The sequence below is a fragment of the Scyliorhinus torazame genome, unplaced genomic scaffold, assembly GCF_047496885.1.
Source record: "Scyliorhinus torazame isolate Kashiwa2021f unplaced genomic scaffold, sScyTor2.1 scaffold_151, whole genome shotgun sequence".
In the NCBI taxonomy this organism is placed as follows: domain Eukaryota; kingdom Metazoa; phylum Chordata; class Chondrichthyes; order Carcharhiniformes; family Scyliorhinidae; genus Scyliorhinus; species Scyliorhinus torazame.
Genome location: NW_027307878.1, coordinates 226026 through 242346, shown reverse-complemented (window position 1 = coordinate 242346; position 16321 = coordinate 226026). Strand labels below are relative to the sequence as shown.

Sequence of the window (16321 nt, the reverse complement as noted above, 5' to 3'; positions counted from 1 at the left end):
GTTTCTGTGGTGTAGCGGTTATCACATTCGCCTTACACGCGAAAAGTCCCCGGTTCGAAACCGGGCAGAAACATCTCATACTTCCGGTTTAGTCTGCAGACTATCTCGTAACTGGTCTTCGTCAACGAGGAACAGCCAAATGCATGCACTCGAATGGGCCAGTGGCGCAATGGATAACGCGCCTGACTACGAATCAGGAGATTCCTGGTTCGACTCCTGGCTGGCTCGGACTTCTGAATTTTGGCCTGCGCTTTAACTCAGTGGGTGGGACAGCTGATTCTTGATGCAGAGCAAAGTGAGCAGGACATCTTCCATTCTCGTATCGGTTGTGGTTATTTACGAAAGCCCTGCCTTCTCAATTTAACTTCCACTTCAAGCAAAACATAACTTATCTTCAGGTCTGTAAAGGTCCATTCCTGATTGTTTATAAGTTGAGACATCGGTTTTAGAGAAACGGCTGTCTTCTTGTAATAAGTGACATGGCATCTCAGCCGAACCATGAGAAGAGGCGGCAACACAGTGAGGTTGAACATTGCACAAGTCCATTGATTACTGCACCGCCAGCGGTTTCGGTAGTGCAGTGGTTAGCACATTCCCCTAACATGCGAAAGGTCCCCGGGTCCATACCGGGTAGAAACATCAAGTGCTTCTCATGTTGTGTGAGGAATGTTTGCACAAAGTACTTTTGTTCCCCGATCTCGTATGTTCGAGGATTATGAGGTTTAGTCTCTCATGAGCCACTCAAATAAATTCCACATTAAGTCACAAGTACTGAATTTTCGACAGGCAATGAGAAGAAAAGGATCTTCCTATTTTGGATATTCGGAGCTAGTACACCCACAACATAATTTCATGCATTTACAAATGCAGATGAACATACTTATTCACCATCTCAAACATGTCTAAATGAACGACAAATGCAACTTACTGCGGATGCTTCATTCTGAAACAAAAACAGAAAATACTGGACAATCTCAGCAAGTCTGACAGCCTCTGTGGAGCGAGATGGCAGCTGTCGTTCCGCGTCTGGGTGACTCTTTGTCAAAGCTGGAGAACTGGAAATGGGGTCAGATTCAGCCTATTGTGGATGGGCGGGGGGGGGGGGGGGGGGGTGCCCTATTGGGACTCAATAGAGTGGTCAGCAATCGGTGGAAAATGACGAAAATGTCTCGGACAGAAAGAAAAAGGCAATGTAAATGAGGCTAATCAAGGCTAAGAAAGGTGCTGATGGCGCATTAAGAAGTCACAATGTGTTAATGGGAGAACAAAGTAAGCACTGTGTCAGAGAACAATTGGCAACAGGGATCAGATTGCTCAAGCAGGATTTTATGGGCGGGGGGAGGGGAGCAATGGAAGGAATGAAAATATGTTGATGGAAACAGATGGTGGAGGGGGAAGAGAGATTACACAGTCTGATGTTGTTGAACTGAATAAAATGAAACTGACAGAGAGCTGCCTGAATCCACTGGAATTAGTCAATAGAGATAAGTGAATGTCCACACATAGACAAGCTTTTCGAAAATGTCTCGATTTCCTCGGGAACGTACTGGCTCCCTGCAGTGTGAGCTCAGCTTCTCAATGCGAACCCCATGTGAATGAATCCCGCCGTCTGCGCCGCAAAGAAATGAAGAAAACATGTCGCGTGACCAACAGAAAACAGCATCAAAGGGCTCATCCGAGATTTGAAGGCGGGATTTCTCGCAAATTTCGACACCGAGACACCCGAAGCGAGAATCACACTCCTAGACCAACGAGACCCTCAAAAATAACCTAAGCAGACTGTCATTGGCATCGAAATTCGATCTAACATCTGCGGAGAAAGCGGAAAATACTTGAACAACTCAGGGAGCCAGGCGGCATTTGTCGACAGGACAACAAAGCTCGTCTTTCACCATCACCTTTCATTTAAACTGGGACAGGTTAGAAATGTAGGATGTATTAACCAAGTGAAATCCCGGAGGGAGGAAACAGAACAACAGGAAAGGGCTCTGATAATGCGCAAGTCAGGAGAGATTAAATGAGAAAAGGCCTTGTGTTCCTGGCCACAGGGTGAGGTTAGAATCGAATCAGAGAATGATTACACCACAGAATGAGGCCATTCCGGCTGCCGTGTCTGTGCCAGCTCTCTGTTGGAGCAATGGAAGAAACAAAGAATGAAAAGATGTGTTTGGAGGAGCTATCGGGGCAGATTGATCAACAGCTGCGTGAATGCAGCAAGTGTGAGGATCTGTAGGGACAGCACAAATTCACATCAGCGGCGCTTCAGGGTTTTTTTAACTGGTGGAGTCGACATAGCCCCTGGGATGTTGTTGCACTCACCTTGGGACCTGCCCCTCCGTCTCTCAGCAGGTGAAGTCTGCCCCTAACCTGGATGGCGCCTTATCATTGGGCAGAAATGGTCAACATCGATCAACATCGACCAAAAAATTTATATTTTTGTTGAAGGCTAAACTATACACCAAAACGTCACATGGTCCTGCACGATAATAATAATCGTGTTGCTTTGTGATGCTCTATTGAAATGGTTATTGCGCATTTCAGACTTTCTCACATTTTTAGATTCATTACAGGATGGGATGGCCGAGACTCAGTGGCGTTTGTGGCGTTTGGTCCACCTGAGTTAATTTCATAGAATTTCATAGAATTTACAGTGCAGAAGGAGGCCATTCGGCCCATCGAGTCTGCACCGGCTCTTGGAAAGAGCACCCTACCCAAGGTCAACACCGCCACCCTATCCCCATAACCCAGTAATCCCACCCAACACTAAGGGCAATTTTGGACACTAAGGGCAATTTATCATGGCCAATCCACCTAACCCGCACATCTTTGGACTGTGGGAGGAAACCGGAGCACCCGGAGGAAACCCACGCACACACGGGGAGGATGTGCAGACTCCGCACAGACAGTGACCCAAGCTGGAATCGAACCTGGGACCCTGGAGCTGTGAAGCAATTGTGCTATCCACAAGGCTACCGTGCTGCCTTAAGTTTTGGAAATATTATCCATAATTGTCGGTATTATTAGCTCCACATCAGATAGTTTTCACTACCTCTGCTAGTACGTGGGTCTTCCATGTTTAAATTTACTGTAGAAATCGCCGCATGGAGATGAGCCTTATGATTTACCAAACTGTCTCTGTGTTGACTTGTACAAGAACAGAGACAGCAATATAACTGCAATAGATAGACCTGACTGCTTTCGTGAAATTATTCCCGCAAGCAATGACACTAAATAAAGCTTGGCTGTCCAGTAAATACTCGCTAATGTTTTTCTACGGCGTGTTATGTTATATACAACGCTGTGCCTCATTGCACAGTAATAGACCGCCCCGTCCTCCATACTGAGGGCGCTTATATTGAGGTAACCGTTCTGTTCAGACTTGTCAGCAGTGCCAGATATCGTCTGAAACTGCATCTTTCTTCAGAGTTATTACATTGCGAATAATCCAGATTGATGGCTGTGCCGTTTGCTGCTGATACCATTGGGCGTAGCGAGTGTCCGGCTCTGAATATTGACAATGCAACTGCACCGAATCCCCTTCTGCCCCGGGTTTTGTCATCGGTGACTGAGTTACTGGATCTGCGTATTGTTAGCCTGCGATAGTGGCGGAATTAAATATCAAGAGTTTAAACATAAGATACCTAAATTTGTTTGCAAATGTGTGAGTTTGTGGAAGCTCTACTCTACCCATCAGATAGACATTTCTGATCATTAATTATTACAATCTATTATCGGCTAATCAGGCATGGTGAACATTATCCAGTACTTACCGCCCAACAGCGCCGCCAGTATTAGCCGAAACATGTCTGGCTGAATCTCTGTGAGTGAATGGGAATGGGATGAGGCAGAGATTGAGAGGAGAGAGGGAACCCGGGCTCTGTTCAGCTCATTGTTCCACCCACACACTGCAGGGGACCAGGCCCATTGCGACATCACCCAGGCTACCAAACCCATTATGACATCGCCTCGTCTCCCAAACCTATCGGCTTTGACAGTTCCGTCGCATGACGTCATCACGCCCCTGCTTGAACATGGCGCCCTCTGCTGCCGGATTTATCTCATTGCTGTTAGAATGCGGCCATTGAATGAATTCCGCGTGCACGGAAACACACAAGATACGAATGTTTCCCAGAAACGCAAATTGGAGCTTCTTACACTCAGCTTATAGTGCTGTTGATGTTTATGTCAGATGATTCTAAATGTGACGCGAAACCTGTTGAATTATTTGCTGACCGGCTCTGTCCAAAACCTGTGCAGGACAAAGTAGGAACAAAGGTTGGTATCATGACCGGCACAGGCTTGGAGGGCCGAAGGGCCCGTTTTTGTGCTGTATTGTTCTTTGTTCTTTATTGTTAAGGCGTCGGAGAAAGTGCGGGTTGTATATCAGAATAGGAGGCATGAGGCACATCTTTGCACAAGGCTAGAGATGCTTGCCTTCATTGTTTTTAACAAAGAAAGTAGAAGCGACACTCAAACGATGTTCTAAAATTATGTATTTTGGGTAGTATAGAACACAACTAATTGTTTCCAAAAGCAGCAGATATTTTATTTATTACGTTACGATATGGTACCGTCCGTAATTCCACGCATGAAATGGCGAAGGAAGAAGATTCAACGGCAACTTTCAAAAGAGAATTGTGAAGGGAAAGCAGCATGGGTAATGTGGGGTGTGAAAGTCGATTGGGACAGCGTTTTCAAATAGACACAGGAAAACTGAACCCTCATTCCGTTCCCTAAATCTCTATGGTTCAGGGCCGTTCATATCACTCCCACACTTTGTTCTCAGTCACTTGAGCAGCGAGCAGGTGCAGGGTGGTCACAGACTTCCGGGGTGGTCGCTATTTCCGCTCCAGCACTTGTGACGGCAGCTGGTAACCGCCGCACAGTTTGCTCAGTTTAGAGACTGCGGTGTCCACCGCACAACTTCCGTTTGCTGCTCTCGATCTGAACCGATTGTGCTGGTGGAGACATCACTGCGTCTGGCCTCTTCCTATCATTGGTTCTGTAAACAATGCAATGGTGCAGGAATCTGTATGTCTGCTCCAGCATATCTTTTCCTGCATTAAATAACCACCAAACAACAGAGCTGATGATCTAAAGTACAACCATAAATGTTGTGTCTGTTTATATCATATACACACATAAAGTAGATAGAACGAGGAAGGAACTAAGAAGTAAATATAATTTGAATGAGTCAAAGAGGAGAAAGCATTCAGGGTTCGATGCAGAAATTTGACACGTTGCTGATGACGTTAAAGAGGTAAAGGATCCCGGTTTTATCAACAGCGTTGCAGATATTCGAACAGATACAGACACACATAAATATGTACAGATCACTGATGGAAATGCTGTTCAAACACGTGGATCGGTTCTGTGACTCTTCTTTCGTTTGGTATTAACTTCACAGACAGTGTGGGAGGGATTGGGAAAGGTGAAGAGACAATAATCCTGAGCAGAGACTTCAGCAACTGGAGCAAGTGCACGAGAAACAGGGCCGGGAACAGAATCTATCAATCAGCTTAAGGAAGAAATATCTGACCAGTAAATAGAAATTTTAAAATGATGAAATGTATGGAAACAATCATGATTAATCAGTGGATAACTCTTTATGCGAGACAGTACATATGTACTGAGCGAATGTCCTCTTTTTGGACTGTCAAACTCTATGATTCGAAGATAACGAACGGTTCTGTTCTGTTATAAAGACAACAGAGCACTGACTATATGAATCATGTTAACCTGCTCTTACACACAGGAAGCAGAGAGGGTTGGAATCAGTGACGATTCGCGTGGTCCATGAATTGAGAAACAACAAATCGCACAGTGGCACCGTGAGTAACGGCAGATAACGACATCCCATAATAGTCCAATCGGTGACAATATGGCCCATCAGTCTCACATTCAGGGGGAGAATGTAAAGCTCTCCCTCTCCTCACCCGCACAGCATTCAGTCCCGGACTCGGCAGCAAGTCCCAGTCTGGAAATCAGACCCGGATTCATCCGCCTTTTGTCCACCATCATCATCGTGACCAGAAACCCCAGGAAAGAGCTGTTTCCAGCTGGAGCTCTGATGCTACTGATGTTGGGTGAGTTCATTTTCTTATCTGATGCATTGTTTTAACAATCTCTTCATGCCGTGTGGTTTATGCGTGATTCTTTTTTATCGTAGCCGTTCAGTGTGAGGATCAGAGCTCCCACCCTGAGTAGGAGTTGTCTCGGGCAGGGGATCGGGCTGAAATGAACTGTCGGCTCTCCATTGGTTATGGCTATTCCATAGTCTGGTACAGACAGACACTGACAGGGAGCTCCCACATTTATCGCCTCCATTTACCAGGGGAATCAGACCAAAGGACGCTACACCCTGTCCTTTAACAGAACAAAGAAGTCCAATACCATATCTATGGATGGCAGCGCGATCCAGGACTCCGGAATGTATCTCTGTGTGAAGCAGACACAGTGAGACACAGAGCGGATCCGGTAATGCAATGAAAAATCTATCAGATGCGGTGATAAAATAATCAAAGTAATAAAACCCGTAATAAGATGTCACAATAAAAATCCCGCCATATTCGAGGATAAATTTAGAATCGATGTTTCACAGACAACACTCCACTGGATGGCGCGCTAGTACTTTATCTGTGTTCAAAACTTACAGAGGCGTCAGTTCACCGCCGTTACAACTGACAGCTGAGGAGCACAGGAAATATCTGTGCTTCGTGCCATTTCATGTATTTAGGGCAAAAACCTATGTATGACTTACAGAAGCTCTCGCACAGAGCACGTTTCTGGTCCTGAGGCTCTGAAATCCAGTCCCACTTCAGGACTTTCTGGTTCGTAGCCTGGTTAAACCGACTGATGATCAGCTTGTAAACTCTTCCATTATGCCCAATGACAGGTCGTAAGAGCTGGAGAGTTTTCTCGTCAACCAAACTGCAGGAGGCAATTGAAACCACTGCACTCAAACATAATCATAGGTCAATCTAATGGAAGCCCGTGGTCAACCAGCGATGGTGGTACCTGGAGGGTGTGAAGGGTGGCAGTGGAGACTGAGACAGTGAACATAATAAATAGTTGTATTCCAATATCACTGGGTGGTCTGACTAAGATTTAGCAGGTTTCTAATCAATGTGATTCCGCAATATATCAGAGAGAAAGAGAAAGGGATGTCCACCAAGTCGTTACAGAATGTTCTGGTTACTATTTGCGACAAGGTAACCAGGGAAATGCCTAGACTCTCAAATCCCTTTGCTCAAGCATTAGGATAACAACACTTTCTGTCGGAGAATTAAACATTCCCAAAGCCCTCTGTGTTAATAATATCTCCAACATCACGACACCGACTGCAGTGGAAATGAACTTCCTGAGGTTTGAAAATGTTTTCGGCCATCCGGAGTGGGTAACAGGGGCGACATCAGTAAAAGTCTTACTTTCGCTTGCCAAGTCATATTTTACTCCAGGGGTTAAATTAATTCTCCTCCTTTTCCCATGGGGATCATTAATTTGTTATTAATTTCCTATTCTTTATTCCAGTCTCCTTTTCCCGGATTGGATAAATAAGTGGTCACCATCTCCTGGGATTTTCCAGGATTCTGTCTCCAGCCTGTTCAGAGTTTTTTTCCCCCTCAACAGGACACGGGCAGTCCGTCAGGAACAACAATCCTGGAATTTATCGAGGAGACGGTGCATTCCTCAGGGAATGCTGCACTCTCAGAGTTCCTGGCCTCTGGATGATATGTTAAATTGAGGACACTGCCTTCCTCCAGAATGTATCTCTGTGCGAAGCAGACACAGTGGAACACATACCAATGGAGGTATTTACATCGCATGGCCACCATTTCCAAAAAAAGAGCAGGAGAGACGCCCTGTCCAATATCCATCCACCAATCACAATTCCTGTAACAGCGAGACGGTTAAACATTACTGTATGGGATGATATGCTGAGTTCAATTATCTGCTGGGTTTTCTACATTTTGTTGTAACAGGGATGGTGAAACAATTTGGAACCTGAAGCTCTATAAATATTCTAATTTTCATTCTCGAAACTGCCCCATTCCATTGCTTTATTTTGGCAATAAATTTATTAGTGCTAAAAGTATATGTTAGAATTGAAAAGTTGAGATCTCACCTCGATTTCAGGCTCCATTTCAGACACGCCGCTCATCACAGTGTGTGCCTAACGCTCTGTTATGCTGAGTGCTGACAGTTTTTGTACACGTTCAGCCCAGTTCTGTGTCTCTGTGCGTCTCCGCGCGCAGTAATACACCGCGGAGTCTGTCAGCTCCGTATTAGTCACGCTCAGCCGGACGGTGCGGATTGTATCATTGAGCTCCGCTGAAAAACGGTCCCCTGGGGATCTCTCTGTGTTCCCGGTGTATTTACTAATCTGCAGCAGGTACTCCATGGATCCGCTGGGATACTTACGGTACCAAAATAGGTAATAAGTGTTCGTGCTTGTAGCTGTATAATGACAGAACAACTGAACATCATCTCCTTCACTCACTGTGACTGCAGCCGGTGTCTGTGAAACGGAATCTCCTCGACAATGTCCTGTAAGAACCCAGAATGATTATAAATTAAACAATGCGAATTCACTAAGTCTATACCGCAGATTCGTCCCGTCATCCTGACTAATAACCTCAGAGAGTGATCAGACAAGACAATAGAAATATATTTTCCACAGCTCAGTGGTTGCAACGGGAAAATGTTTGGACGGATTAAATAAATCTTCTAACACAAAGATTCCGTTCTTTCTAACGAGATCCGGTCCTCACCTTCAGTCACTGTAACTGGAAGCGCAAAGTCCTAACGGTCTGTGTGTTTGACAGTCTGCTGTTTGTCAAGGTCATTCACTGGCACCAGAGGAGCTTCAATCTCAGCCCAACTCTTCCGCTCTCATCCCCTCGGGAAATGTGCCGACTTCCAGCAGTGTTCCGTGCTGGGACCAGCGAAATTCGGATGACCTTTCGAAGTTGGGGTCAATCTATTTGTCCGACCACCCACACCACCCCCTTGTATTGAGCGAACTGCCTGACGGAATGTCATGTGTAGAAAAGTTGTGACAAAGAGTTGAGTAAACGGTGAACTTACCGGTTAAAAGCGAGACCGCTGTGAGGAATAAATACAAAGTAACAGGTGACATGTTTGCAGAGAGATCGTGGCAGCTTTCAGCAGAACTGGTTGAGGCTGAAATTGTTTTCGCCAAGAGTTGAGAAGAGGTTGAGTCACATCCGAGTGCCTGCTGATTGGTACATTGCTCACAACGTCATCGAGTCACATCCAATTGCCTGTAAGCTCCTTTTCTCTTCAATTGAATCAATGTTCTCACAGGGCATTGGATCTCCAGTTCATCCTGTTGGCGCAGATCGAAAGCGACAACGTGAATTTGTTCATCCCCATGCTAATCTTTAAATAGTAAGAAGTCTTACAACCCCAGGTTAAAGTCCAACAGGTTTGTTTCGATATCACTAGCTTTCGGAGCACTGCTCCTTCCTCAGGAGCAATCTTTAAATTGGTTGACAGGAACAGGTTATTTATAATGTGAGGTGGGCAGTTCTTTCGCCCAGAGCTGGAACAAATGAAATGCTAATGAATTTGGTGGGCATTGTTGTAAACAATGGGTGTTTGGATGAGAACTCTGTATTTTGCATGAACATTAGGCCTTGCGAATATGATGATATACTGAGCCATTGTTGCTCTCTTTGTTTGGCTCTTAATTTGGCTTTGTTTAATTATGTTTACTCAAGAGTCGCCAGGTATCTTTTGACACCGCCACAAGGTTCAGAACCGAATACTGATCAATGACTCGATACACCAGTTAGCATGTTCAAAAGCAATGCTCATTTATTTACACACAGTCAAATCTACTCATGCATAAACTCTACAAACTAGACTACCACTATTACTAAAGCCTATACTTACTTTCGGGTGCCCACTCAGTCAGAGGAACAATGGCCGTTGCTCGGTTCTGAGGCTGATAGGTTGAGCTGTTTACAGTGTAGCCACTAGGAGCGTCTATCTCGTAGCGTGCGTTAACTTGGAACTTAGTTGGTCTGGTGCAGCTGCTAGGCTCGTCTCTCTCTCGGTGAGAGCCAAAGCCAAAGGAGGAAGATTCTCCCTTGGGGAATATCTTTTATACTGAAAAGGGCTCCGCGCGCTTTTGGGCGGACCTTGAACTTGACCTCAACTAATTGGGTCTTTCTCAATCAGTTGCATCGATTTTCCTCCAATAGAGGGGTGGTTCCCTGATCGCTGGGCGTGTCCTGGTGACTGTCAGTCTGCTTTGTCTTAGCCTCTTCTGGCGCCGGGGAGCCTGCCTTAACATTGTGTATCTAAATGTTTCCCTTTTGTCCCCGGAGATGGCTCATTAGTATGTAGATTCATTGGTTGTTTCTGTCCTGTCTGAGAGTTTAAGTTTCTAATCAACAGACAGAGCTTGCACCTGCTTGTTTCTTAGCATTGACCAATTTTTCCTGCATTCTTTGCAAGTGTCCATTTTGTAATCGGGACGTGGCCATCCCAGTGGCTACACCATCAGCAACATAGATGTGCAGGATAAGTGGATTAGCCATGCGAAAATTGTCCCTTAATGTCCAAGGATGTGCAGGTTAAGTGGGGTTGCAGGGTTTAGGGCTGGGGAGTGGGCCAAGTAGGATGCTCTTTCAGAGGGACGGTGGATCTGACCCCCACAATCCAAACATGTGCAGGAAAGGTGAATTGGCCATGCTAAATTACCACTTAATTGGAAAAATTAAAAATAAAGTCCACGAGACCATATGTACATTTATATTGCATTAGATCTTGTCACCAACATGCCTCCGACGTGGAGTATTAATAACAACATAACACAGTGTAGTATAAACAGTGGCCAAATCAAGTGCGATATGAGCAATGGCATGGTGTGTGCAGCAGTAACTGATACTGCACCTACTATAATGAAATAAAAGAGTAAATGCTGGAAAATCTCAGCAGGTCTGACAGCATCAGAATGGAGAGAAAAGAGCTAACGTTTCGAGTCCAATGACTGTCAAAGCTTTGACAAAGAGTCATCGGACTCGAAACGTTAGCTCTTTTCTCTCCCTACAGGTGCTGCCAAACCTGGTGAGATTTTCCAGTATTTTCTCTTTTGTTTCAGATTCCAGCATCCGCAGTAATTTGCTTTTATACTATAATGAAATGATGCACTAAGCTAGACAATGCCTCTGTAGTTTACGAGGTACAATCTCAGGTAATACCACACAGAACCGTGCATCATCGAAATATCAAAACATTTTAGATAGTAGTAGGAGTAGGCCATTTGGCGCTTGGAGCCTGTTCCTCCATCCAACATGATCACAATGTGGCTGTTTAGCACAGGACTAAATCGCTGGCTTTGAAAGCAGACAAAGCAGGCCAGCAGCACGGTTCAATTCCTGTAATAGCCTCCCCGAACAGGCGCCGGAATGTGGCGACTAGGTGCTTTTCACAGTAACTTCATTGAAGCCTCCTTGTGACACTGAGCGATTTTCATTTCATTTCAATAGTTCTCTATTAAAACTATACCCCAGCACATTCCCCATACACTTTGACACATTTAGTGTTCAGAAATCTATTTCCTTCTTAAATATATTCAGTAATTTTGCCACCACAGCTCACTGACCGAAAAATGTTCATTTCTAGATTTTATAGATCGTGCCTCCATTTTCACTGCACTTGGTGCTATTGCTTCTGAGTCATGTCTCGATAATTACTTGCCCCAATGATATCGGAATTGATATTCCACCAGCCAGGTATCAATTGTTCCTTCACTAAAACTTTAAATTCATACTGAACCATTTTAAGGCACTTTCAGTATGTACGGTTTATTAGGACAAAGCATTTGCCTGCGATCGGCTCGACCTCATCCGCCCTCCCATGTTAGCGATGAGTTATTTCAAGTTCCTTCATTGCAAATATCTTTCAATATTAGTGTATCAATGCAACACTAAACACCAGAACACTTACAAATACGCAAACCACGTATCCATCAACTAAAAGCACAATATGTCAGAGATTGAAAGAGGCAGATTTTTATCAGAGACCAAACTTCAGCTCAGAGTTAACAAGAGGAATTCTGATTGATGGAGATGCAGAGAACTATCTTGGGGCTAGGAGGGACCACAGAAGCTGCAGTCAGCAGTTTCATAGAATATACAGTGCAGAAGGAAGCCATTCCACCGATCGAGTCTGTACCGGCTCTTGGAAAGAGCACCCTACCCAAGGTCCACACCTCCACCCTATCCCCATAACCCAGTAACCCCACCCAACACTAAGGGCAATTTTGGACCCTAAGGGCAATTTATCATGGCCAATCCATCTAACCTGTTCGTCTTTGGACTGTGGGAGGAAACCGGAGCACCTGGAGGAAACCCACGCACACACAGAAAGGATGTGCAGACTCCACACAGACAGTGACCCAAGCCAGAATCGAACCTGGGACCCTGGAGCTGTGAAGCAATTGTGCTATCCACAATGCTACCGTGCTGCCACGTTGGCAATGAATTCACTCCCCTTCCTAAGGGAACAAATGAAAGGCATGGACTCGTTTCTTAATTTGTTTGTTCACCGATCTGTAACTAAAGTGCATGTTGGAAGTTAATTGCCCCTCTGGAGACTCTCATTGTTATAAGTGAGGGACCCTTTGCACGTCTTGCAGAGCGAGTATGTACACCTGGCATAATTCAATTGGTTCCTGAAAGACGATGCATGGACCAGCGAATGGACCATTTTATGTCATTTAATACCCAGCACTCGCTATTATTGGTGTCCCAGGTAAGAGAGGAATCTCAACTATAATATTTGTTTTTCTTCTGAATCTCCAGAAATCTTGTCTCTTCCTTTTAAGGATCGTGCTGGAAACGTTATTGCATTGTGGTATATTAGAGTGCATCAACTAATTTTTTATTACAGAGCAGGACAATAAATGGTCAATAAATTACCCGTCACACTTATAGAACAACTGTTTATTAGACTGCAGAAATATGAATTATAATGGTTAGCATTGCACGGACGTTATATTGTTAAGCATTGCAACCATTTGCTACAAATTGTTATTGGGCTGCAGGGTGGCACAGGAATGGGGAGGGACTAGTCTAATAGGGCAATGAGGCAATTGAAACAATCGGGAGAATGCTGAAATAGAGGCGTTATTAGGCAATCATAGAATCAGTGCAAATGGAGGCCATTCGAACTTGCACCAACCTCTGAAATGTGTACTGCGCCCAGGCTCCATCCCCTGCGCTTTCCCAATAACCCCTGAGCCTGACCTAACCTACACACCTGTTTTAGACACGAAGGGGCAATTTAGAATAGCCAATCCACCTAACCTGCATATCTTTGGGCTGTGGGAGGCACCCAGAGGAAACCACACAGACACAGGGAGAAAGTACAAACTCCACACAGACAGAGACCCAAGGCCAGAATTCGGCCCATCGAGTCCGCATCGGCATTTGAAAAAGCACCCCACCCAAGACCACACCTCCACCGTATCCCCGTAACCAAGTAGCCCCACCCAACCTTTCTGGAGACTAAAGGGCAATTTAACATGGCCAATCCACCTAACCTGCATATCTTTGGATTGTAGGAAGAAACCGGAGCACCCGGAGGAGACCCACGCAGACACGAGGAGACACACAAAAACTATTACAATGATCGGGAGTGTAGATATATGAAAGTGGTCAATAAGGGTTTGAGTAGCTCTTCAGCTAAGGCAGACTTTCAGACGGGCGATACAATGGGCTGTGGAGAAATGTAGAAGTTTGCAGTGTCCGGGCCTCTGGTCGGTTTGGGAATGTGGGCGTTTGGAAGTTCAGCCCACGGTCAAGCAGGAATTGAATATTGTAAATGGTCTGTAACTTCAGAAGAGGGCCAGCCACGGGAATAGACCCAGTGGAGAGCGGAGTTTGTTGCAGGGGCTGATTGCGATATTCTGTGAATTGACAAACGTTTAATCCAGCATTGGATTAGCATCAAGTAGTAATGCCTTTGGATTAATTGAAATCTGGAGGTGCGAAATGGGCAGGTCAGGAGGGATTCAGCAGCGGAATGGACCAGGGAGTAGCTGTTTTTTGGAATCTGCTCAGTGACGCTTGTCTTTTCTCTATTACAGCCAACTTGGTGGCGATCATCATCCTATCCCGAGGACGGTGCGGACTGTCTCGGTGTATCACCTACTACCTGGTAGCGATAGCAGTGACTAACCTCCTTGTCATGGTCACCTCTGTTATCTTGAGCCGGATTGGTGGCATTTACTTCAGATACAGTGTCCTATCGATCACCCCCGGATGCGCTGTCAGCACCGTGCTCCTGTATGCGACCCGCAATGGTTCAGTCTGGCTGACCATGGCCTTCACCTTCGACCGTTTTGTCTCCATCTGCTATCAGAAACTGAAGACCAGATACTGCACCGAGAAAACCGCACTGCTGGTCATCGGAATGGCCATTACCCTGAGCTACGTCAAGAACGTCCCCTTTTACTTCACCTACCAGCCCCTGTACATATTGGACGGGGTGCCCTGGTTCTGTGATATTAAATCCAGCTATTACACTATACCATCGTGGCAAGCCTATGACTGGCTCGACCACATATTAACCCCCTTTCTCCCGTTCTTCTTCATTCTGCTGCTCAACGCCCTGACTGTAAGACACATTGTAGAAGCCAGCAGAGCCCGCAGGAGGCTGAAGGGCTCCGCGAGTGACGGAGATCCAGCGATTGCCAATCGCAAGTAGTCGATTGTCCTGCTCTTCGCCATCTCGCTCAGCTTCCTCCTCCTCTGGGTCACATATGTTGGACATTTCCTATACGTTCGTGTTACAGCTGAGGCCTACTTCACCGGTCTGGATTTCAACGACCCACACTTCATCTTTCTAGAAACGACCAACATGCTTCAGTTACTCAGTTCCTGCAACAACACCTTCATCTATGCAGTAGCCCAGACCAAGTTCCGAAATGAGCTGAAGAAGTTGCTCACTTTTCCCTTCGCCATTATCACGAGTTGCTTTAGGTTGAACAGTGCTTCATGATCAAGTTAAGGACTATTAATATATCCAGAATTAGGCAGAATCTGCAATCATGCTTGTTTACAAAGATGTTACAGCCACAATAGTTCATGGTCCTGAACAAAATAAACCATTTACAAGACAAAGTGTATACTCCAGCATTCGGAAGTAACATGAGGTACATACGAAATAGCAGGCAGAGTGGTCGAACAAACCACTTTTATTTACTGCACGCTCAATGGCAGATGTAACAATTTTTAAAAAATGTTTTTATTGCAGTTTTTTATTTCATACATTGTACAATAGACAAGGGTATGCGAAGCGATTACAATATTCAAGAACTTTACACCCACCCCCGCCCCCCCACTCATTGACCATCTCTGCCCCCCGTTTTTGTTGTTTAAAGATACTTTATTCGATCAGATATCATACAATAGGCGATTGTCATCTATTTACATATATGCAGCTCTTTCCCCTTCGCCTTCTCTTCTCCCACTTTGTAGATTGGCCGTGATCCCCTACAATCACCCCCCCCCCCCCGCCCCCTCCGCCCCCCACCCCTCGTCTCGTTTTCGGTGTTTCTTTAGGAGTTCTGGTCTTTGTGGCCTTGCTCTCGGCCCCCATTATCCGTTCTGGCGTTGCTCCAGCCTCCCCTCCTCTCTCCCGAGCCTCCCTCCAAATCTCATCCCCTCCCTATCTGTTCTCTGCTGTCTCGTTCGTTCCGTCCCGTCACCCCCCCCCCCCCTCCACCCACCCTCACACACAGACCAATCCCAAAGCCTTTTATTCGTATATAAGGAACAAGCGGGTAACTAGAGAAAGGATTGGTCCACTCAAAGACAAAAGGGGGAATTTATGCGTAGTCTGAGGAAATGGGTGAGAGTCTTAATGAGTACTTTGCATCGGTGTTCACCAAGGAGAGGGACATGACGGATGTTGAGGTTAGGGATGGATGTTAAAATGCTCTAGGTCAAGTCGGCATATGGAAGGGGGAAGTTTTGGGTATTCTAAAAGGCATTAAGGTGGTCAAGTCCCCAGGTCTGGATGGGATCTATCCCAGGTTACTGAGGGAAGCGAGGGACGAAATAGCTGGGGCCTTAACAGTTATCTTTGCAGAATCCTTGAGCACGAGTGAGGCCCCGGAGGACTGGAGAATTGCTAATGTTGTCCCTTTGTTTAAGAAGGGTAGCAGGGATAATCCAGAGAATTATAGACCTGTGAGCTTGACGTCAGTGGTAGGCAAACTGTTGGAGAAGATACTGAGGGATAGGATCTATTCACATTTGGAAGAAAATAGACTTATCAGTGA

General features: G+C 45.6%; 2 non-coding genes across 2 annotated transcripts; both read left to right on the top strand.

Annotated features, from left to right (window-relative positions):
- On the top strand, positions 1–73 carry trnav-uac (transfer RNA valine (anticodon UAC)). The gene has a single exon. It is a non-coding gene; the product is annotated as a tRNA-Val (tRNA).
- An 82-nt stretch (positions 74–155) lies between these two features.
- Positions 156–228, top strand: trnar-acg (transfer RNA arginine (anticodon ACG)). The gene has a single exon. It is a non-coding gene; the product is annotated as a tRNA-Arg (tRNA).
- Positions 229–16321: the final 16093 nt, after the last annotated feature.